Source organism: Macaca mulatta, chromosome 19, assembly GCF_049350105.2.
Source record: "Macaca mulatta isolate MMU2019108-1 chromosome 19, T2T-MMU8v2.0, whole genome shotgun sequence".
In the NCBI taxonomy this organism is placed as follows: Eukaryota; Metazoa; Chordata; class Mammalia; order Primates; family Cercopithecidae; genus Macaca; species Macaca mulatta.
Genome location: NC_133424.1, coordinates 53,515,470 through 53,538,414, shown reverse-complemented (window position 1 = coordinate 53,538,414; position 22,945 = coordinate 53,515,470). Strand labels below are relative to the sequence as shown.

Here is a 22,945-nt window from a genome sequence, read left to right as displayed (position 1 = left end):
TGGGAAAATGACTCAAAAGCAAAGGAAATTTCGGCCATAAATGAGAAACAAGATAGGCCTGGATCAGATATTAAAGTAGAGGGATAAGGGTAGCATCAAAGTCCTATATACCTTAAATCTTAGAAGAGGGAGAAGAGTTTATAAGAAGAGCATCATTTTAAAGTGTGCCTCATGTTAATCCTGTGCCAGGAATGGTAGATAACTCTTTTCCCTTCCCTGGGATATTTCTAACATTTAGAACCCAAGTGTAGTAGGGTTCTCCAGAGAAGCAGAACCAACCGTGTGTGTGTGTTTGTATATAAAAAGAGCTTTATTATAAAGAATTGTCTCACACAATTATGGAGGCTGACAAGCCCCAAGAGCTTCAGGGTGAGCTGGAAAGCTAGAGACCCAAGAGAGCCAGTTGTATAGTTTCAGTTTCAGTCCAAAGGCCAGCAAGGCTCAAGAGCTGATGATTCAGTTTGAGTTTGGAGACAGGAAGAAGCCAATATCCCAGTTGAAAAGTGGTCAGGCAGGAGGAATTCCTTTACTCAAGGGAGGATAAGTCTTTTTGTTCTATTCAGGCCTTCAACTGATTGGATGAGGCCCACCCATATTAGGGAGAGCAATCTCCTTTATTCAATCTATCAATTTAAATTTTAATCTCATGCAAAAATATCTTCACAGAAATACCCAGAATAGGCTGGGAGCAGCGGCTCAGGCCTGTAATCCAGCACTTTGGGAGGACAAGGCAGGCGGATCATGAAGTCAGGAGTTCGAGACCAGCCTGGCCAAGATGGAGAAACCTCATCTCTACTAAAAATACAAAAATTAGTCAGGCGTGGTGGCATGAGCCTGTAATCCCACCTACTCAGGAGACTGAGGCAAGAGAATTGCTTGAACTTGGGAGGTGGAGTTTGCAGTAAGCCGAGATCACGCCATTGCACTCCAGCTTGGGTGACAGAGCAAGATTCCATCTTGGGAAAAAAGAAAAAAAAAAGAAAGAAAGAAACACCCAGAATAATATCTGACCAAATACCTGGCAACGTCATGGTCCAGCTAGGTTGACAAGTAAAAGTAACCATAACACTAAGTTAGTAATACAGCTCAGCCACATTGTCCATTCAACACTTACAAAGACCTGTGCTAGACACTCTGGAATACTCATAGCTAAATTACATACGATTCCTTCCTTCTAGTGTAAGAATGATAACCCATATATAATTCTAGGTAGAGAGCATTAAGTACCACAAGGGTACTTAGTCTAAAAATTGAGATGACTTGGATAGGGAGAGATTATTTTTTCCATAAGGTTTCATGAAAAGCATTTCAGCAGGGCACTGAAGAATGATGATAATGGCATAAAGGAGAAAACATTGCTAACGAAAAAAGGAAACATAAAAAGACAAAGAATCAGGAAACCATGGCAAGTCATCTAATTTAACTGTTATTTATTTATTTATTTATTTATATTTAGATGGGGTTTCACTCTGTTGCCCAGGCTGGAGTGCAGTGATACGATCTCGGCTCACTGCAGCCTTGACCTCCTGGGCTCATAAGTGATCCTCTTAACTCAGCCTCTCAAGTAGCTGCAACTATAGGTGTGTACCACCATGCCCAGCTAATTTTGTTTATTTTTTGTAAAGACAAAGTCTCGGCCAGGCATGGTGGCTCACGCCTGTAATCCTAGCACTTCGGGAGGCCGAGGTGGGTGGATCACGAGGTCAAGAGATCGAGACCATCCTGGCCAACATGGTGAAACCCTGTCTCTACTAAAAATACAAAAATTAGCTGAGTGTGGTGGTGCATGCCTATAGTTCCAGCTACTGGGGAGGCTGAGGCAGGAGAATCACTTGAACCCAAGAGGCGGAGGTTGCAGTGAGCCGAGACCGCACCACTGCACTCCAGCCTAGCGACGCAGTGAGACTCTGTCTCAAAAAAAAAAAAAAAAAAAAAAAAGACAAGGTCTCACTACATTGCTCAGGTTGCTTTAGAACTCCTGGGCTCAAGTGATCCTCCCACTTTAGCCTCCCAACGTGCTGGGATTACAGGTGTGGGCCACCACACCCTGCCAATTTTATTCTTTTTTTTTTTTTTCCCAGAGACAAGGTCTCACTCTGTCACCCAGGCTGGAGGGTAGTGGCACAATCATGGCTCACTCAGCCTTGACCTCCTGGGCTTAAGTGATCCTCTCACCTCAGCCTCCCAAGTAGCTGGGACAGCAGGTGCATGCCACCACACCTGGCTGATTTTTTAATGGAGATCTTGCTTTGTTGTCCAGGCTGCTCTTGGATTCCTGGCCTCAAGCAGTCTTCCTACCTTGGCCTTCCAAAGTGTTGGGATTACAGGCATCAGCCACTGTGCCAGCCAAATGTATTTTAAAGTATATGAGGAAGAACAAAAGCGATTTGTATAACAGGAGATAGCAAAAGGATTTCAGAACTTCCCAATCTCCCCAGTAGGTCTTTCTAAAAACCTTTGGCCCAGAATCTTTCTGAAACTGTTTCAGTTCAACTGCTAAATACTTCTGGGAAGTAACTTACTTCCATTCTGCTAATTCCTGCCATTTCCTAGAGCTTGCCTCCTTCTCAGGCCTTAGATATGTCCAGTACCCCATTAGGCTCTAGATTTAAAAGGCTTTTGAAGAGGAATCTGAGCACCTAATCAACATTTACAGCATATTTCATGAAACATATTTCAAATACAAAACAATCAATTTCAAATTCATGAAACTAATATCTATCATTGCCTAGTATGTATCATGTATTGTGATAAGTCCAGAGACTACAAAAATGAGTAAAAATATGTTTCCTGCCCTAAAGGAAGCCACTGTCAACTTTGGAACAAAGACTCTTCACAAAATGGAAAATGCCTATGGAGACATCTTGAGAAGAGCCAAACATATCTTCTGGCCGGGCACGGTGGCTCACGCCTGTAATCTCAGTACTTTGGGAGGCTGAGGTAGGGGGATCATTTGAGGTCAGGAGTTCAAGACCAGCCTGGCCAACATGGTGAAATCTCATCTCAACTAAAAATACAAAAATTAGCTGGGCGTGGTGGCACACGCTTGTAATCCCAGCTACTCAGGAGGCTGAGGCAGGAGAATTGCTTGAACCCAGGAGGCAGACTGCAGTGAGCCAAGATCACAACACTGCACTCCAACCTGGGCGATTGAGTGAGACTCTGTCTCAAAAACTGTGTGTGTGTGTGTGTGTGTGTGTGTGTGTATGTGTATGTGTGTGTGTATATATATCTTCCATGTCAGTTCTAACCAAGAAAGCAATTTTGCCTGATTTGTGACCACAGGAAAAAGGGTGCTCACTTTACTTTCAAATCAATGCCCAGTCACTGTTAGCGCAAGCCACAGCAGTGGAGCTAACCAACACATGATGTAAAATGCCTTCTGTTTGCCTGGTGCTATGACAAGTATCACAGGCAAGATCCCTGAAGATGGAAAGGGGCATCCCACAGAAGAAAGCAGCAATCACAGCTAATGCAACTTATCCTGCTTCTGGGCTTCATCTTCCCCCAACTCACTGATTCAATCTGTCCTCCACTTTGACAGTCAAAGAGATCACCCGAAAACACAAGTCTGCTAATGTCAATGATACTGCCTTTGGAAACATTATAACAATGAAAAAAATATGGCAGTAAGAGATCTTATCTAACCATGCTCCCCCATCTTGTCTTTCCGTAATCATTCTTATGCTTAGGCTAAACTAACTTTGGGAGATATTTAGCTTATAGTTTAAATGATAAGAAACCTTCCCCAAAACTCAACCACCTTTGTAAAGTTAATGAATGGCCATCGGTCTAGGGGGAGGAGAGGAACCTGAATTCTGCTAAGCTGTAGACTGGTCACCAGATATGCCCTGCACATAACATCACTGTTGTAAATTGGCCTTTTGAGATATCTTTTCAGGTTTTTTGCATGTCTGACACCCAGAGCTCTACCTGGACCTGCCAACTCCACTCCTGTGGCCCTACCCAGAAGCAACTCAGCTCAAGAGAGCAGCTTCAAGACCCTATGATTTCATCTCCACCCAAACCAATCAGCAGCAAGCACCCATTACATGGCCACTCCAACCCCTTCCCCTAAACGCCTTTGAAAAACCTCTAACCTATGAGCTGAAGATGAGGCTGATTCAAATAACAATTCCATCTCCCATGTGGTGTGGCCAGCCTTGTGTCAATTAAACTCTTTTGTCCCACCCCCATAAACTCTTTCTTTATTGCAATGCTGTGGTCATTATTTGTGCAGCGGGCAGGAAGAACCCATTGGGTGGTTACATCAATCCCCTGCCTAAAATCTAGGTGTAGTTCTCCATCACCTTGAGGATAAAATCTAAACTTCTTCACCAAGCATACCAGGCTCTTCATAATCTGGTCCCTGATTATTTCTAATCACTGTCCCTGTGTACTATCTGTGACAACAGGCTCAGCTACTTGCAGTTCCCCGAACATATCACTGACTTTGCACTCCCTCACATCACTGACTTTGCATGTATTGTTCCCTCTGCCTAGACAGCCCTCCTCTCAATTTCTACTCCTCTTTCAGAACTTAGCTCTTAAAAATAGAAAGAAAAAAGAAGAAAAGAAAATGTTTCACTGTTCTCAGCATTCTCATCCCAGGATGAGTTAGTGAGCCCTCCCCTGTGCTCTTACAACACTTGTTTTGTCCTTTAATCATAACGCTTGTCATTCTTTTTTTTTTTTTTTTTTTTTTTTTTTTGAGACACAATCTCACTCTTGTTGCCCAGGCTGGAGTACAGTGGCACGATCTCAGCTCACTGCAACTTCCACCTCCCGAGTTCAAGCAATTCTCCTGCCTCCGCCTCCCAAGCAGCTGGGATTACAGGTGCCCATCATCACGCCTGGCTAATTTTTGTATTTTTAATAGAGACGGGGTTTCTCCATGTTGGCCAGGCTAGTCTCAAACTCCTGACCTCAGGTGATCCGCCTGCCTCAGCCTCCCAAAGTGCTGGGATTACAGGCGTGAGCCACTGTGCCCAGCCCATGCTTGTCATTCTATTCTGTAACTGTTTGACTTGCCTCCCTTATAAGACTATGAGCTCCTTAAGGGCCACCATGTTTTTATTCCCATTAATACACTCGGTACCTAATATAGTGCTTTGTAGCTAGTAGGCATTCAGGAAACTACATGCTTATTAAGGAATTCAATGAATGAATGAATAGCACCAAACATTTACTGGATTCCATGTGTGAGGCACATGGTAAAGTGTTAAACTTAATCAACGTATTGAGTTTGTGAAAGGAAAATAAAATCCTGGGATCCCAAATTCACTATGCCAAAGGGAAAAGTTAAGCTTGGGAACTGAGTCATGCAGAAACTGCCTTCTTTTTGTTCCTAAACAGACAGCTGTAATTTCACAGGCTTACATTATCTTATGTAAAATGTAGATCTGTTGAGCACTAGATAAATGCATAATTGACTCCCCCCCCCCATTCCTTTTTTTTCACATGTAAAATGTGAATTCACTGAGTGCTAATGTAAAACAGTTACATTTACTTGGGAGCCTCCCAAGAATGTAATTGTTTGCCTCACTGCCTACCCTCCTTTTTCTTTTTCTTTCCTCCTCCTCCTCCTGCCTGCTGTTTCTCCTTTAAATATTGAAGTCCTCAAAACCATCTTTGGAAAAAGCAAGGCCACAGATTCTACTGCAACAGGTCTCTTTTTCTCCAGGTGCATCCTCAACCTTGGCAAAATAAACCTCTACATTGATTGAGATCTGTCTCAGATACTTTTTGGTTTATACGTATCTGTAATATAAATAGTATCTGGCCAGATACTAAAAAAATCAGTAACTGCAGGTGCAGTGGTTCATGCCTGTAATCCTAACACTTTGGTAGGCCCAGGTGGGAAGATCATTAAGCCCAGGAGTTCAAGACTAGCCTGGGAAACATGAGGAGACCCTCTGTCTCTACAAAGAAGAAAGAAGACAGAAAAGAGAAGAAAGAAGAAGGAGGAGGAAGAGGAGGGAGAGGAGAGGGAAGGGGGAAGGAGGAGGAGGAAAAGGAAAAGAAAAGAGAAAGGAAAAGAAAGAACAAGGAGGCCTAAATTTGGGGAAAAAAAAACTCTGAGAAAGCACCTGCCTAACCTCCCTCAGGAGACTCTGGTGAAAAGCAAATGTGATAATGCCTGTGAAACTATTTTGTAAATTGAAAAACTATACAAAACACCTAAAGAGAAGCAATAATGTTATTTCTGCCCTTCTTAGGTTATTTCAGAACAGGAATGGTATAAACCTGAAGTCTACCAAATAATCACTCCTTTCCTGAAACATTTTATCAATTTATTCACTTCTCCAGGTGCCCCAAGTTAGGTGTCTCCTGAGATGTATCTTGCAGAACTCAAAACTGTTAATAGAGTTATAATGTCAAAGTACCTATAACATACAATAAAGGCCTTCCTCACCCACACAGAGTCTCTCACAAGAGGCTTCTTCCCTGATATTGCACTGGCTTTCTAAACAATCCTCCACCTACAGTTTTTCCCCTTCATACCAATTCTGCATTTTATCATTAAAATAATCTTCCTGGCCAGGTGCGGTGGCTCACGCTTGTAATCCTAGCACTTTGGGAGGCCAAGACGGGAAGATCACAAGTTCAAGAACAGCCTGGCCAATATGGTGAAACCCCGTCTCTACTAAAAATACAAAAATTAGCTGGGCATGGTGGCATGTGTCTGTAATCCCAGCTACTCGGGAAGCTGAGGCGTGAGAATTGCTGAACCCGGGAAGGCGGAAGTTGCAGTGAGCCAAGATCACACACCACTGCACTCCAGCCTCGTGACAGAGCAAGACGCCATCTCAAAAATAAATAAGTAAACAAAGATAAAAATAAAAGTCTTCCTGTATCATAGAATCATAAACTCTCTAGCTAGAGAAACTCCTCTACAATCACATGATCCAAACTTCTTACTGTATAGATGACGGATCTAAGGCACAGAGAAATAAAAGAATACGTCACCAAATCAAGGTCATAATATGAATGTTATTCCCCTCCTCAAAAACCTTCAGATAAATTCCAAACTCCTTAGCACAGCATTCAAAGCTCTTTACAACCTGACCTCAACCCACCTATTCAATCTCATCTCCCTCTCATATCCCCTACAAGCCCTTGGTTCCAATCTTCCCTATCCTCTGAACTGATGCTACTTGGCCTCATTCTGTTCTTTCTCTGGAGTGTCCCTCCACCTTCTTCTCCAACCTTTGCAGGTTTGCAAAACTCACTTGTTCAGAAAGCCTTCCCTGGCTTAGCTCATAGGGCAGCTCTCATACCTCTGAACTCCGAAAGCCTTCACAGTCCATGACACTTGTTGGCTGACGTTATTGCGAAAGTTTCCCATTCACAATAATTGCACCTCAGATAAACATCATTGGTTTCAATAACACCACTGCGCACAACCAGCCAGTATTATGTTACATGCATTCCCAACATTGTGATCTACATGATTTTCTATCTTATTACCTCTCATCCCATCTAGACTGCAACCTCCTTAAAGGCAAGAGATTGTACTTTATATTTTTCCACAGCCCCCAACTGCACCTAACCTGTGACTGTGAGTGTTTACTGAGCACCTATAGTGTGTAAGTTCCTGTTCTAGGGCCTTTGTGTACGTGATGTCATTTGATCCTCATAATTCAGCCAGGCACAGTGGCTCATGCCTATAATTCCAGAATTTTAGGTGGCTGAGGTGGGAGGATTGCTTGAGCCCAGGAGTTTCAGATGAGCCTGGGCAACACAGAGAGACTTCGTCTCTACAAGAAATTTAAAAATTAGCCAGGCATGGTGTCGCACACCTGTAGTCCCAGCTACTTAGGAGGCTGAGATGGGAAAATTGCTTGAGCCCAGGAAGATGAGGCTACAGTGAGCTGTGATCAAGCCACTGCATTCCAGCCTGGTAACAGAATGAGCCTCTGTCTCAAAAAAGATCCTCATAATTTTCTCACAAATGAGAAAAGTGAGACTCAGAAAAGAGTAAACTGTCAAGATCACACAACTTAACTAAAAAGTGGCAGAGCTATAGTGAAATGCAGGTTCCTCGGCTTCCAAAAAGATATTTAGCCAAAAACCATGCTGCCTCTAACCCAGTTGGTGACTTGAATGGGACAGGTGCACCGGAACTGCTCAGTGACTGACCAAGCCATTCACAAGCCCAGGCAGAGGCCCAAAGTATACACGACAAGGAATCAAAGCAGGCTTGATGCTCCCTTCCTCTAAAGCCCAGATTTGGGTTTCCCCAGGTCCCTGCAGGGTCTCCTTAGTTTCTTGGCACTGACTGTTCATCTTGTGCCAATTTAGGCAGAGGCCCCACTCTGTTCCCCAGGTAGCTTATCTGGGAGCCCTGACCAAATGGGTAAGACAGCAGGATACAAAAAGCCAGATTCCTCCGAAGCAGTGAGAAAAGTGATTCTTGAGCAACTGGCTCACTGGAAAGGAGCCCTTTCCTATGGCCACCCTGCTCCTGTGTTTTCCTTTCGGGGCCTGTTAGGCCTGTCAGGCAACTTTGGGATTAGGGAAACAAGACTTTTGCCAACAAACTGTGTCTAACAGAGTTGGAGTGGGAGAAGCCCTGACACCTTGCAAACCCCGGGACAGCGGGAAGACCCGTCTCTCTCCTGCCTTGCCCTGACTGAGGGCCACATCCTCCATGTGCCCGTGGGGAAGCACAGCTTGGAAAATAGGCTTTTCTACCCTGGCGGCAACAGCTGCCATTTACTGCCATCAGTTATTTAATTTAATAACTGATTGCCAAGCTCTATACCTGGTGCTTTAAATGTTTGTGTTTTGGGGGTTTTTGTTGTTGTTGTTGTTGTTGTTGTTGTTGTTGTTTCCACCCCCCCCCCAATCCTTGTTAACATTCTGTGGACCACAGTCCAGTGCAGTAGTTAAGGACACAGGCTCTGAGGTCAGGCTTCCATGTTCAGAATCCCAGTTCCACAACTTAAGAATTGTGTTAATGTGGGCATGCTGCTTAACTTCTCTATGCCTCAGTTTTCTTATCCGAGAAATGACAACTACAATAGTACCTAATTCCTAGAGATGTATGGGGATTAACTATATTAATAAATATAAAGTGCTCAATACAGTAGCTATTATAGCTATTACATGATATCATCTTCATTTTACGAATGTTGCAATTGAGCCCTAGAGAGCTTAAGTCAGTTGCCCAAGATCACACAGATAATAGAGAACAAAGTGGATTTAAATCCAGGTCCAGTCTGTCTGACACCAAAGGCACCAAACCCCCAGTGCTTGAAGTCTCCCTCTCTGTCTCTTTCTCTCAAGCTGAACTATACTTACGGAGCTGCTGGGGTGGTTAAAGAGCTACCACAGGACCCAAGTTAGAATTAAGTTCCCAGGGTCACCCTGGAGAAGTGAAAATATGTAGGGCCCAGAGCTGCCATTAAGAATGTGGGGTTTGGGGCCAGGCATGGTGGCTCAGACCTGTAATCCCAGCATTTTGGGAGGCCTAGGTGGGTGGATCAGCTGAGGTTAGGAGTTTGAGACCATCCTGGCCAATATGGTGAAACCCTGTCTCTACTAAAAACACAAACAAAAATTAGCTGGGTGTGGTGGTGGGCACCTGTAATCCTGGCTACTCAGGAGGCTGAGGCAAGAGAATCACTTGAACCCAAGAGTCAGAGATTGCAGTGAGCCGAGACCACACCATCGCACACCAGTCTGGGCAACAGAGACTCCGTCTCAAAAAAAAAAAAAAAAAATGTGGGATTTGGGCCAGACGCAGTGGCTCATGCCTATAATCCCAGCACTATGGAAGGCTGAGGCAGGAGGATCACTTGACCCCAGGAGCTAGAGACTAACCTGAACAATATAGCAAGACCCTGTCTCTACAAAAATAAGTTAAAAAATTAGCCACATGTGGTGGCACACACCTGTGGTCTCAGCTACCCAGGAGGCTGAGGTGGGAGGATCGCTTGAGTCCAGAAGGTTGAGACTGCGGTGAGGTGTGTTCACACCACTGCACTTCAGCCTTGGTGACATAGCCAGACCCTGTCTCAAAAACTAAAAAATAAAAATAAAAAAAAGAATGTGGGGTTTGGGCTGAGCACAGCAGCTCAAGTCTGTACATAATCCTAGCACTTTGGCAGGCTGACACAGGAAGATCACATGAGCCCAGGAGTTTGAGACCAGTGTAGGCAACAAAGTGAGACCCTGTCTCTACAAAAAATTAGCCAAATGTGGTGGCATGAGCCAGCTGCTCCGGAAGCTAAGGCAGGAAGATCACTTAAGTCCAAAAGGTCGTGACTGCCATGCATCGTGATTGTGACAGGGTACTCCAGCCTGTGCAACAGAGTGAGACTCTGTCCCAAAAAAAGAAAAAAAAGAATGTGTCGTTTGGAAAATTTTCACTCACCCTACCCCCAGTGATTTTACACAAGTGACATCAGGCTGAAATGATATCAAAAGCAGTATTAAAAGAGGAAAGAAGTCATGAAAGGGCATCATGAAGAATTAGAAGAATGGGAGAAAACAGGGAAGGAAGTCCCAGCTGCCACTGCCTTTGTGCCTCTGTGTGGTGGAGGGGACAGCAGCTTAATGTACGAGCCTCAGACAAAAACTTGGCACCAGTTGGTCTGAGCATGTCTTTTTTAATTTTTTATTTTGAGACAGGCTCTGCCTTCTGTCACGCAGGCTGGAGTGCTGTGGTGCAATCATGACTCACTGCAGCTTCGACCACCAAGGCTCTAGTGATCTTCTTGCCTCAGCCTCTCAAGTAGCTGGGACTATAGGCATGTGTCACCATACTCAGCTAAATTTTTTAATTTTTTTTTTTTTAAGAGATAAGGTCTCGCTATGTTGCCCAGACTGATCTTGAACTCCTGGGCTCAAGGAGTCCTCCCACCTCGGCCTCCCAAACGATTGGGATTAAAGGCACGAGTCACCATGCCTGGACTGAGCATTTCTTGTGCATCTTTCTCCACATATACCCCTCCCCCCTTTTTTTGAGATGGAGTCTCACGCTGTCACCCAGGCTGGAGTACACTGGCATGATCTCGGCTCACTGCAACCTCCTCCTCCCGGGTTCAAGCAATTCTCCTGCCTCAGCCTCCTGAGTAGCTGGGATTACAGGCGTGTGCCACCTCGCCCGGCAAATTTTTGTATTTTTGGTAGAGATGGGGGTTTCACCATGTTGGCCAGGCTGGTCTCAAACTCCCGACCTCAGATGATCCACCCACCTTGGCCTCCCAAAGTACAGGGATTACAGGTGTGAGCCACCATGCCCAGCCTTAATTTTTATATTTTTAGTAGAGACAAGGTTTCACCAAGTTGGCCAGGCTAGTCTCTAACTCTTGGCCCCAAGCAATCCTCCCACTTCAGCCTCCCAAATTGCTGGGATTAAAGCCATGAGTCACCATACCTGGCCCTGCCCCCTTTAACTACTGCCCAGCATTCCAGTCTGAATGGAGAGAAGTAATTATAGTTCCCTAGGGATGGCTCCACAAGGCTCAAATTGCCCTGCCATCTAGCTACTACTGTTTGTAAGAACAACTAACAAATCCCACTTCTGGTCCCCCAGGGAACATGCACTCTTTCTCCACCTCTGGGTGTGCTTGAGGCCATGCTGTTGTATCTGGAGAGCTGAGGGGCAAGCTGAGTGATAACTGCAGTTGCCACCCCCACCACATTCCCCGCCACAGCCTTTCTTAAGGAGCCCAGTATCTTGCCTTCCCGTGGCCACTGTGTCCTAAAAGGGAGAGTCAGAAAGTGGCAAGGGGCTGGACTCACACCCCACTCTCCTGTGTCAGCTGCTGCGTGTCTGAGCTAGCCTGCCTGGTTCCGAGAGCTCCCAAAGGCTTGCAAGAGAGAGAGTTGGGTACTGTGAAGAATTAGCCCCAGAAGACCGTGTTCAAGAAAAGATAAACCATTCGTTCCTGAGGAAAGGGATCCTATTTTATTTATCTTTGAGAATTCAGGACCTGGCCCTTGTTAGATACATGAAAAATATCAGTGAAATTTGTTTTTAAAGGGCAGAATGCCTAAACGTTGGTTAGAAACAAGCCATAAATCTGACCAGGTTCCTGCATGTCAACGTGTCGCCAGTTTTCCGGGAACAGGATGATACCTCTGTCACAGAAACGATCAAATCCTCTAGGTCCAACTCATAAATCCAAGGGTGTGATGGCTAAACAACCAACATCTGATTTCTGAGAACTGACCTTGGACTGTTCAGAAGGTCTGAGAATTTCATCCTCCACCTCCCAACCCCTCACATGATTCATACCCAGGAATAAAACAAGGCGGATTTCGGACTGGATTAAGAAAATTTCTAACATCTTATCCAGCCTCTGACAAGCTACCAGGACATTGCACAAAAAGCAGAAACAGAGAGAGAGCAAGCCCAGCTCCTAAATCACTTTCTCTCAGCATCAGCACATCAGCAGCCACTGATCCACATTCTGACCCACACGCATGCACCAGACACATGTAATACACTCACAAAGCTTCACCTTAAACTCTTAAGTAGCAGTGACATACAAGACATTATCACAGCACTCAGAGTCTCACATGTGTTACAGGAGCTCCCCAGACAATACTTACCAAACTGTAAGAATATACCTCCACCCACCCTTCACCATATCTGTATGAATACTGGGAGCTGTAGCATGCACATGTGTCTCTCTGTGCCCTGGATCTGTCAGGTTCTATGGAAAAGGGGAAATATGAAACAGAGACCCTGACGGCTATGAAAAGAATTTCCTGCAATTTGCTTCAAAGACACATAGGCAGGAAACAGTTAGGAAATCTATCAAAACAATTATAGCCTACTCTAGAAACTAAATATTAGAGAGGCAGGCAGAACAGGGAGGGAAGTCACGTCATTACCAGAACATATGAGAAGTCTGTGCAATGGCAGGGAAGCTACCAACTGGGCCTCCTTCCCCAGAGCCAAGGGAAGCTCCTGCCTCCAGAGACTCTCCTCACTACACCCACAGTGGGCCTCTTCAGCCCACAGAAACACAGAGCTATTTAAGAAGAGATGCAAATAAAGCTCACAACTTGTTCTTTTTTGGGGAGGGAGGCACACGTGACAGACAAAGCCGCATTCGGGGCTCTGCCACACCTGCTGCAACCTACCACTGCTAATCATAAAATCAGAACTTGAGAACACAAAAGATGATCTCACTCAAATCCAACAGTTTACAGATAAGAAAACTCCCGTCCAGAGTGAGCGAGTGACTTTCTCATGGTAACAAAGAAAGTTGGTAGCTTAGCTGACACAGAACGAGGCCTCCTCACTCCCAGCCCAGAGCCTTTCCTTCACTTCTGAATCTTCCTGAGGCCAGAGTGTGTGAACTTCCCCAAAACTGAGCTGTGTAAAACTCTCTGATGTCCGCACCCAAGGCAGTGGGTATAAATGGATTGGTCCTCCAAACTTGCTAGTGGATGAGGTGGAAGCAGAAAGATTAATACTTCCTCCTGTTTGTCTGTCTTGCTCAGCTCAGGGCCCTAGGGCAGTCACAAAAGATGAGGACACGTGAAGACTGCAGCTGCAGGTAACAGGATTCCCGTTTCACATCCCAGGCTGCAATTCCACTGTCCCCCATCCACTGCTCTCAGCAGTCCCCACTTTTTTTTTTTTTTTTTTTTTTTTTTTTTTTGAGACGGAGTCTTGCTCTGTCGCCGGGCTGGAGTGCAGTGGCCGGACCTCAGCTCACTGCAAGCTCCGCCTCCCGGGTTCCCGCCATTCTCCTGCCTCAGCCTCCCGAGTAGCTGGGACCACAGGCGCCCGCCACCTCGCCCGGCTAGTTTTCTGTATTTTTAGTAGAGACGGGGTTTCACCGTATTAGCCAGGATGGTCTCGATCTCCTGACCTCGTGATCCGCCCGTCTTGGCCTCCCAAAGTGCTGGGATTACAGGCTTGAGCCACCGCGCCCGGCCCAGTCCCCACTTTTGAGCAGATTGAGGTGAAGCAGCTAAACTTCATGTCACTCCACCTCCATGGCAGAGCATGGCAGGCCCAAAAGAAGTCACAACTAAAACTGCTCCCCTCCCAGGGCTCATTGCCCAACCCAGCACCAAACCACATGAAGGTCCTCAGCTGGGAAGTTCCCCCACAGGACAGAGAGAGAAGTGAAACCCATCTCAGGGGAGAAAAACCAATGAAAGACAAATGTAAGAGGTGCTGCCTCACAGTGCCTTCTCTGGTATAAAGGCAAGTGGTCCTCCCACCCCACCCCTCCCTCCAAGAGCCCAGAGAAAGAAAGAGAGCATGGACCACATTATTGTTTTGGGTTTTGTTTGTTTGTTTGTTTGTTTGTTTGTTTGAAACGAAGTCTCGCTCTTTCGCCCAGGCTGGAGTGCAGTGGCGCGATCTTGGCTCTCTGCTACCTCCACCCCCTAGGTTCAAGCAATTCTCCTGCCTCAACCTCCCTAGTAGCTGGGATTACAGGTGTGCACTACCAAAGCCCAGATAATTTTTGTATTTTTAGTAGAGACAGGGTTCCACCATGTTGTCCAGGCTGATGTCAAACTCCTGACCTCAGGTGATCCACCTGCCGCGGTCTCCCAAAGTGTTGGGATTACAGGCGTGAGCCACTGCGCTGGCCTACATTGTTAATTTCACAGAGGAACAAGACCCAAACTGTGGTGACTGAAGAAGCCAAGATTCCATTTCCTTCCAGAACCAGACATTCAGCCTGAACTCAGTAGGTCTCAAACATCAATGTTTGAGAAATTCTTCTTTCAGTTGGCCCAAGTGAGAACTACAGATCTCAGGTTTTTTTGTTTTGTTTGTTGCCGTTGTTGTTGTTGTTGTTTTGAGACAGTCTCACTCTGTTGCCCAGGCTGGAATGCAGTGGCGCAGTCTCGGCTCACTGCAACCTCTGCCTCCCGGGTTCAAGCAATTCTCCCACCTCAGCTTCCTGAGTAGCTGAGAGTACAGGTGCACACTCTCATGCTCAGCTAATTTTTGTATTTTTAGTAGAGACAGGGTTTCACCATGTTGGCCAGGCTGGTCTTGAACTCCTGACCTCAAGAGATCCCCCGTCTCGGCCTCCCAAAGTGCTGGGATTACAGGCGTGAGTCACCGCGCCTGGCCTAGATCTCGGTTTTTGTTGTTGTTGTTATTGTTGTTTGTTTTTGAGACAGAGTCTCACTCTGTTGCCCAGGCTGGAGTGCAGTGGCGCCATCTCGGCTCACTGCAAGCTCTGCCTCCTGGGTTCACGCCATTCTCCTGCCTCAGCCTCCCCAGCAGCCAGGACTACAGGTGCCCGCTACCACGCCTGGCTAACTTTTTGTATTTTTAGTAAAGACGGGTTTTCACCGTATTAGCCAGGATGGTCTCAATCTCCTGACCTTGTGATCTGCCCGCCTCGGCCTCCCAAAGTGCTGGGATTACAGGCGTGAGCCACTGCGCTCGGCCTAGATCTCAGTTTTTAACAAACATTCTCGAAGATTCCAATACAGATGATCCAAGGACCACTCTATGAGAAGTCCTACCCTGTTGTCGATCTGGGAGTCAACCTGAAAGTTGACACTTTCTGTACCTGAGCTGCATTTTATCTATGTCTTCGTTAAAGGTAAAAGGAAACAAAACAAACAAACACAGAAAAGGCCAGGCGTAGTGGCTCACGCCTGTAATCTCAACACTGGCAGGCCGAGGTGGGCGGACCATGAAGTCAGGAGTTCAAGACCAGCCTGGCCAACACAGTGAACCCCCGTCTCTATTAAAAATACAAAAATTAGCCAGGTGTGGTGGTGCGTGCCTGTAGTCCCAGCTACTTGGGAGGCTGAGGCAGGAGAATCGCTTGAACCTGGGAGGCAGAGGCTGTAGTGAGCCGAGATTTCACCACTGCACTTCCAACCTGGGCGACAGAGTGAGACTCTATCTCAAAAACAACAACAACAACAACAGAAAAGTATAGAATATACTGAACTACACTGAACTGCTGAGTGATTAAGACCACATGCTATGTAGTCCCCCAGGCGGCCTGGCTTCATATTCTGGCTCCAGCATACAAGCTGCAAGGCCCTGGGCAAATGACTATACCTCACTCCCCTCATCTGTAAAATGGGGCCAATAAAAGTACCCACCGCATGTGCTGTTGTGAGGATCAATTGAGGTCATCTAGTTAAAGTGTTTAGCACACTGCCTGGTATGTACTGAGCACACAATATTTGTACTATTAGTACACAATATTAGTTACACTAGCTGTGTTAGATGTACTAATTGTAAACATACAATATTTGTTGGCTATTAGCATTTAATATTGTCATATAAACATATAAAACTCATTACTCATTACACTCAGGCCGGGAGCAGTGGCTCACGCCTGTAATCCCAGCACTTTGGGAGGCCAAGACGGGCAGATGACCTAAGGTCGGGAGTTCGAGACCAGCCTGACCAACATGGCGAAACCCCCTCTACTAAAAATACAAAATTACCGGGCGTGGTGGCACATACCTGTAATCCCACCTACTCAGGAGGCTGAGGCAGAAGAATCACTTGAACCCGGTAGGTGGAGGTTGCGGTGAGCCAAGATTGTGCCATTGAACTCCAGCCTGGGCAATAAGAGCAAAACTCTGTCTCAAAAAAGAAAAGAAAAAAAAACTCATCACACCCAAGAGACTGGATAGGCCAAGTAATTTTTAAGCAGTAGAGAGCCTTCCAAGGAGACATCTAGATGTGGTAGCCTGGCTTTTAGCTTCATCCTTCTAAGCTACTTCTTCCCCTTTACCCTCCTAGTCTCACCTCTCCCCCTTCCAACCCATGGACACAGTGTTCTCAGCAGAACTGTACATTTGCATTGTGCTTTTTATAGTTTACAAGGAATGCTAACATATTTTACAGCATGTGTTTCACCTGCTTGCTCTTCCCTATTATCTTTCTCCAAAAGTCCTTCCTTCACTGTCCTCTTTTCACCTCTCCATTCATTGATTCACAGTCCCCATTTTCCAAAAGACCTATTGGTAGTAAATATGTGACCCCTGGGCTAAGAATATCTATCCAGCCAAAACCCTGAAAAATCGCTCTGATCAGAGAACAGGGAGGGAAAGAGTAGAAAACAGCCATGAGCTCAATGCAGGAGAGCAGGTGTGAAGTTCCCACAGAGGCAGAGACCTCCCCAGCTCACTCCCTCTTTCCTCTTCATCATCTACCACTCCTTGGCTCCAGCCCCAGCTGTATTCTTCCCACTCCCCACACAGTAGTTCCACCTGGATGGCCCATAGGCATCTTACCTAACATCCAAAACTGGATTTAGCATTTCAGTCCCTAACCAACCTAGCCCCGCCCTTATCTTGGTGCTAATGACATCTGGTCCACCCAAATGCCTAAACTAGACACAGCTCAGAGCCATCTTCAGACCCCTCCTTCCCATCTCCTCCTCCCCTCTGGTCACTCACAAAGACCTCCAACTCTTCCTCAAATGGCTCACGCCTATCCCCCTGTTCTCCATGCCCTCTGATCTCGCACTTCAGATCTGTCTCTCATGTGGACTCTCCACAGCCACACTTCTCCTAGAGTATATGTCCTGAGACACAGGTCACTTCCCACTTAAAGCCTCTGGTAGTTCCCCACTCACAAGAGTCCAGACTCCTTAAGCTGGTGGTCAAGACTTTCACAGTCTGGCAGGACTCTGCCCTTCCTGCTATCAAAGAGCACCAAAACAAGACCAGAACAAAAATATCCACCCTCTCCACTCTTGCCTAAAAGGCCAAAGAGCACATAAAGCCTGAGGGTTGGTCCCCTCTCATAAGGACATTAGCCAAATTGATTTCTTCTGAGCGTGGGTCCTTGGGCCCTGAAGGAATGATATAGATTTCAATGAGGAAGAGGAAAGAAAATGCATGGCCAGAGCAGTCAAGCTGTAAGGGCTTGAGTTAATCTCAAATCTCATTTTGCAGAAGGCACAGCTAAGGCCTAGATAGGCAAATCTACTCATTCAAAGTCAGAGCTCAGTCACCAACACCACGACCCAGGTCCTGGCCCACAATTCTTCTTCTTCTGCCAGCAGGCCTAGAAGACTCACTCAAGAACAACTGTCTTGGATTCCCACAGCTTTCCCCTTTCTGTGGTCACAACTCAGGACTCCCTACCCTGCCCCACAAGCCTGCAGATTCTGAGATGACCGGGAAGGAACAGAACAGGAAGGTGTGAGCTTTGGCACCAGTTCAAGGTAGAACTGTACGGGCTAAACACAGGGCCTTTGATTATAGAAAAAAATAGGCCCATTGTCTTGGTGGGTGGAACCAAAGCATAGCAGCATCTAAGAAACCAGTTTCTTTGTGTCCAGTGATGAGGACTTAGCCCTAAAATATTAGGATGGGGAGGGAGGAGGGGTGAAAGGGACACATATTTTAATACGATAGATTAGCAAACTAATACAGGAACAGAAAACCAAATACTGTGTCTTCTCACTTATAAGTGGGAGCTAAATGAGAACACATGGACAGAAAGAGGGGAACAACAGACACTGGGGCCTACTTGGGGGTGGAGGGTGGGAGGAGGGAGAGGATCAGAAAAAAAAAAAAATGTTGGGTACTATGCTTAGTACCCGAGTGACAAAATATCTGTATAGGAAACCCCTGAGTCACAAGTTTACTTATATAACAAACCTGCAGGCCAGGCACAGTAGCTCACGCCTGTAATTCCAGCACTTTGGGAGGCCGAGGAGGGTGGATCGCCTGAGGTCAGGAGTTCCAGACCAGCCTGGCCAACATGGTGAAACCCCGTCTCTAATAAAAATACAAAAATTAGCTGGGTGTGGTGGCGTGCGCCTGTAATCCCAGCTACTCGGGAGCCTGAGGCGGGAGAATTGCTTGAACCCAGGAGACAGAGGTTGCAGTGAGCAGAGATCGCGCCACTGCACTCCAGCCTGGGTGACACAGCGAGACTCTGTCTCAAAAAACAAAAACCAAAAACTTGTACATGGAGCCCTGAACCGAAAATAAAAGTTTAAAATATTTTAAAAGAAAATTTAAAAAAAAGAGGCAATTACAAGAGTTCTTACCCCTAAGTTTTGCTTGTTTCCTCACATAGTGCTTTATACAAGGTCCTCTGATTCCCCCAGGATCTAGGAGGGTTGGGGAAAGGTGTAGCTCCCTGGAGGATAGAGGAATCAAGAAGAGATTTAGATGATTCCATTATGAGGCTATTAGTAGAGAAAGGAGCCACTCTATGTTTCCCTAATTGCTAGTAAAGAAAAACAAAAAACAAACAAAAAAAAACTCAGGGCTATATATCCCCCCTTTCAACAAAGGAAACAAACAAACCTTCCTACTAAGTTACTAAGTACAGGTGACCTGTTCCGGGACTGGGGCCCTGCCCACCTCAGCATTGTTAATAAATAATAGGAGGAAAAAAGCAGAAAACGCTGAGCCCTAAACAACAGATTTTAGGAGCACATTCTCCCCTGCCACCGAGTCTGAAACTCCTTCATATTGATTCCAGGCTCCCGGAATGTCTCAGTTTACCCCGTAAGATGTCACTGAACACATTCCTTGATGACTAGTCATTCCTTTGAGTTTGATCCATGGAAATGATGGACCATTTAGATCGAAGGATAAGGCCCTCTCTTTCTGCCTTTGCAAAAACTATGCCTATAATGTCACTCCTGTCCTTGGCAAATTCATCCTTACACTCAGAGGCATGCCTTCTCAGTGATCTTCCAGAGGATTTCACAGGTACATTGAAATACTTCTATTTATAACATCGCAATGTAATTGTTACTCGCGTCCATGTGAAGAGAGTCTACTACACAGGCACTTGGGTGTAAGTGGGCTGAGTCTGAAAAGAGAGTCAGCAAAGGGAGAATAGGGTGGGGCAGTTTTACAGGATTTGGGTAGGTATCGGAAAATTACAGTTAAAGGTGGTTTTCAAGACTCTTGTAGGCAGTGGTGGAGGTCACAAGGTGCACGGTGGAGAGATCATGAGACTCATTGTCCAGGAAAAAGAATGTCACAAGGTCAATTGGTCAGTTACAGTGGGGCAGGAACAAATCACAATGGTAGAATGTCATCAGTTAAGGCAGGAACTGGCTCTTTTTACTTTTGTGGTTCTTCAATTGCTTCAGGCCAGCTGGATGTATACGTGTAGGTCACTGGAGATATGATGACTTAGCTTGGGCTCAGAGGCCTGACAGTAATTATCTTTAATTTCTTACCTTTGAAAATTAAGACAAAAAGTATGAAAGAAAAAATAACTATCACTTGTATTCTATTTTCCACCCATAATCTAGACCTAATCATTGTTTAACATTTTGGCCTATTTTTTCCAGTTCCTTTTTTCTGTGTAGCAGACTGTAACCTCCTGGAATGTAAAAACTACATACATTTTTCCCGGTTCTTACAGTTCTGGAGGTCAAAAGTCCAAAACAGATCTTTCTGGGTTAAAATCAAGGCATTGGCGGTGTTCTTTCTGGAGGTTTTCTTCTGGAGGCTTAAGGAATGGATCCTCTTCTTTGCCTGACGCAGCTTCTCGAGGCCACCTGTATTCCTTTGCTCATGGCCCCCTTCCATCTTCAAAGCCAGCAGTGGCCAGTGGAATCTTCCTCATACTACATCATTTTCACTCTGACTCTCCTGCCTCCCTCTTTCACTTATAAGAATCCTTCTGATTACAATGTGCCCACTCAGATAATCCAGGATAATTCCCCCAACTCAAGATTCTTAACTTCATCTTATCTGCAAAGTCTTTCTACCAAATAAAGTAAAATGCACAGGTTCCAGGGAGTAGGATGTGGATATTTTCAGGAGGCCATTATTCTGCCTAATACAGGTACCTTTTATAAACTTCACCAACAACAAAAATTTGCCTTGCCTTCCTTCTGTGTCTCACTTTTCTGTCTGAATCATAGGCAAGAGCACAAACTTTGAGGTGAAATACACTAGCACTGCTACAAACTGGCTGGATGATCCTACCATTCACCTTGCATCCCTCAGCCTCTACTCATCTGCAGCACAAAGATGACTCTTACTCCATCAGAGGATGACAATAAAAGAGTAAATTAAAATGTGTAAGGCATTGGCCAGGCGCAGTGGCTCACACCTATAATCCCAGCACTTTGGGAGGCCAAGACAGGTGGATCACAAGCTCAGGAGTTCAAGATCAGCCTGACCAACATGGTGAAACCCTATCTCTACTAAAAATACAAAAATTAGTTGGGTGTGGTGGAGCACACCTGTAATCCCAGCTACTCAGGAGGCTGAGGTAGGAGAATCCCTTGAACCAGGGAGGTGGAAGTTGCAGTGAGCCAAGATCACGCCACTGCACTCCAGCCTGGGCGACGGAGCGAGATTTCATCTTTAAAAAAAAAAAAAAGATGTGTAAGGCATTAGACACAGAGCCTGGTACCTGGTGAGCCCTCAGTAAACATTTCTTTCAGTCTTTTCCTTTTGCCATCCCATTTCTCTCACCCTCACCCATCTTCTTGGTCTCCTTTCTTTTCAGTGACTTGCTCACTCTAAACTACCATTTAGAAAGCAGCCACACTACCCATTCTCTTGTCATTCTGCTGGAAAGTTCTTGTGATGGAGTCTGCTATCTACTCAAGACAGTCCACATTATTTGTATGGAGAGGTCTGTTTAAAACAAGAAGTCCTTTTCATGTTCACATAAAATTTTTACATGCTTCCTCTTAATGTACACATACCAGTCCCAATTCTGCCCTGCTAATTCATATATGCATTTCCTTATTTCACTCTTCTTCAGTCTCTTTTTTGAGACAGAGTTTCATTCTTGTCACCCAGGCTGCAGTGCAATGGCACGATCTCAGCTCACTATAACCTGTGCCTCCTGGGTTCAAGTGATTTTCCTGCTTCAGCCTCCTGAGTAGCTGGGATCACAGGCACACACCACCACGCCTGACTAATTTTTGCATTTTTTAGTAGAGATGGAGTTTCGCCATGTTGGCCAGGCTGGTCTTGAACTCCTGACCTCAGGCAATCTGCCCACCTCCGCTTCCCAAAGTGCTGGGATTACAGGCATGAGCCACCGAGCCTGGCCCAGTCTTTCTCTTTACATCTTATAAATAAGGATAGTACCTGCTGGGCGCGGTGGCTCACACCTGTAATCCCAGCACTTTGGGAGGCCGAGGCGGGCGGATCACGAGGTCAGGAGATCGAGACCATCCTGGCCAACACGGTGAAACCCCGTCTCTACAAAAATACAAAAAAAAAATTAGCCGGGCATGGTGGCAGGCACCTGTAGTCCCAGCTACTCGGGAAGTTGAGGCAGGAAGAATGGCATGAACCCGGCAGACAGAGCTTGCAGTAAGCCAAGATCACGCCACTGCACCCCAGCCTGGGCGACAGAGTGAGACTCCGTCTCAAAAAAAAAAAAAAAAACGAACAAACAAAAAAAGACTGAAGCAGAGAAGTTTAGTAATGTACCAAGTGTCACTCAACTCCATAATTTAACCTCATACTCCTCCCCATGGGGCAGAGGACATCCTAAGATTTCCAAGGTCTCCTGAATGACATCCACCTTTCAGAATGATTTTTGCCCCCTTTACTCTCAGGATTTGACAAACAGCCAGCATTTTGTTTTCTGTCTCACCCTTCACTTATGCAGCTGTTCCCTAACACCACACTCACAACTATGCAGCCCTGAATAAAAGCTGGCTTTTATGAACCTCAATCTCTTTTGGCAAAAATGAAGGCCAGGTTCTGGCCAGGCACGGTGGCTCAAGCCTGTAATCCCAGCACTTTGAGAGGCCGAGACGGGTGGATCACAAGGTCAGGAGATCAAGACCATCTTGGCTAACCCGGTGAAACCCCGTCTCTAGTAAAAAATACAAAAACATAGCCAGGCGAGGTGGCGAGTGTCTGTAGTCCCAGCTACTCGGGAGGCTGAGGCAGGAGAATGGCGTAAACCTGGGAGGCGGAGCTTGCAGTGAGCCGAGATCCTGCCACTGCACTCCAGCCTGGGCGACAGAGCAAGACTCCGTTTCAGAAAAAAAAAAAAAAAAAAAAAGGA

The 22,945-nt window shown here is 45.8% G+C and overlaps 1 long non-coding RNA gene across 1 annotated transcript; it reads right to left on the bottom strand.

Annotated features, from left to right (window-relative positions):
* On the bottom strand, positions 1 to 14,153 carry LOC144337541 (uncharacterized). The gene is made up of 2 exons (XR_013410747.1): positions 6,559 to 14,153; positions 1 to 2,911 (listed from the first exon to the last, which is right to left on the bottom strand). It is a non-coding gene; the product is annotated as an uncharacterized LOC144337541 (long non-coding RNA).
* Between the last annotated feature and the right edge of the window lie 8,792 nt (positions 14,154 to 22,945).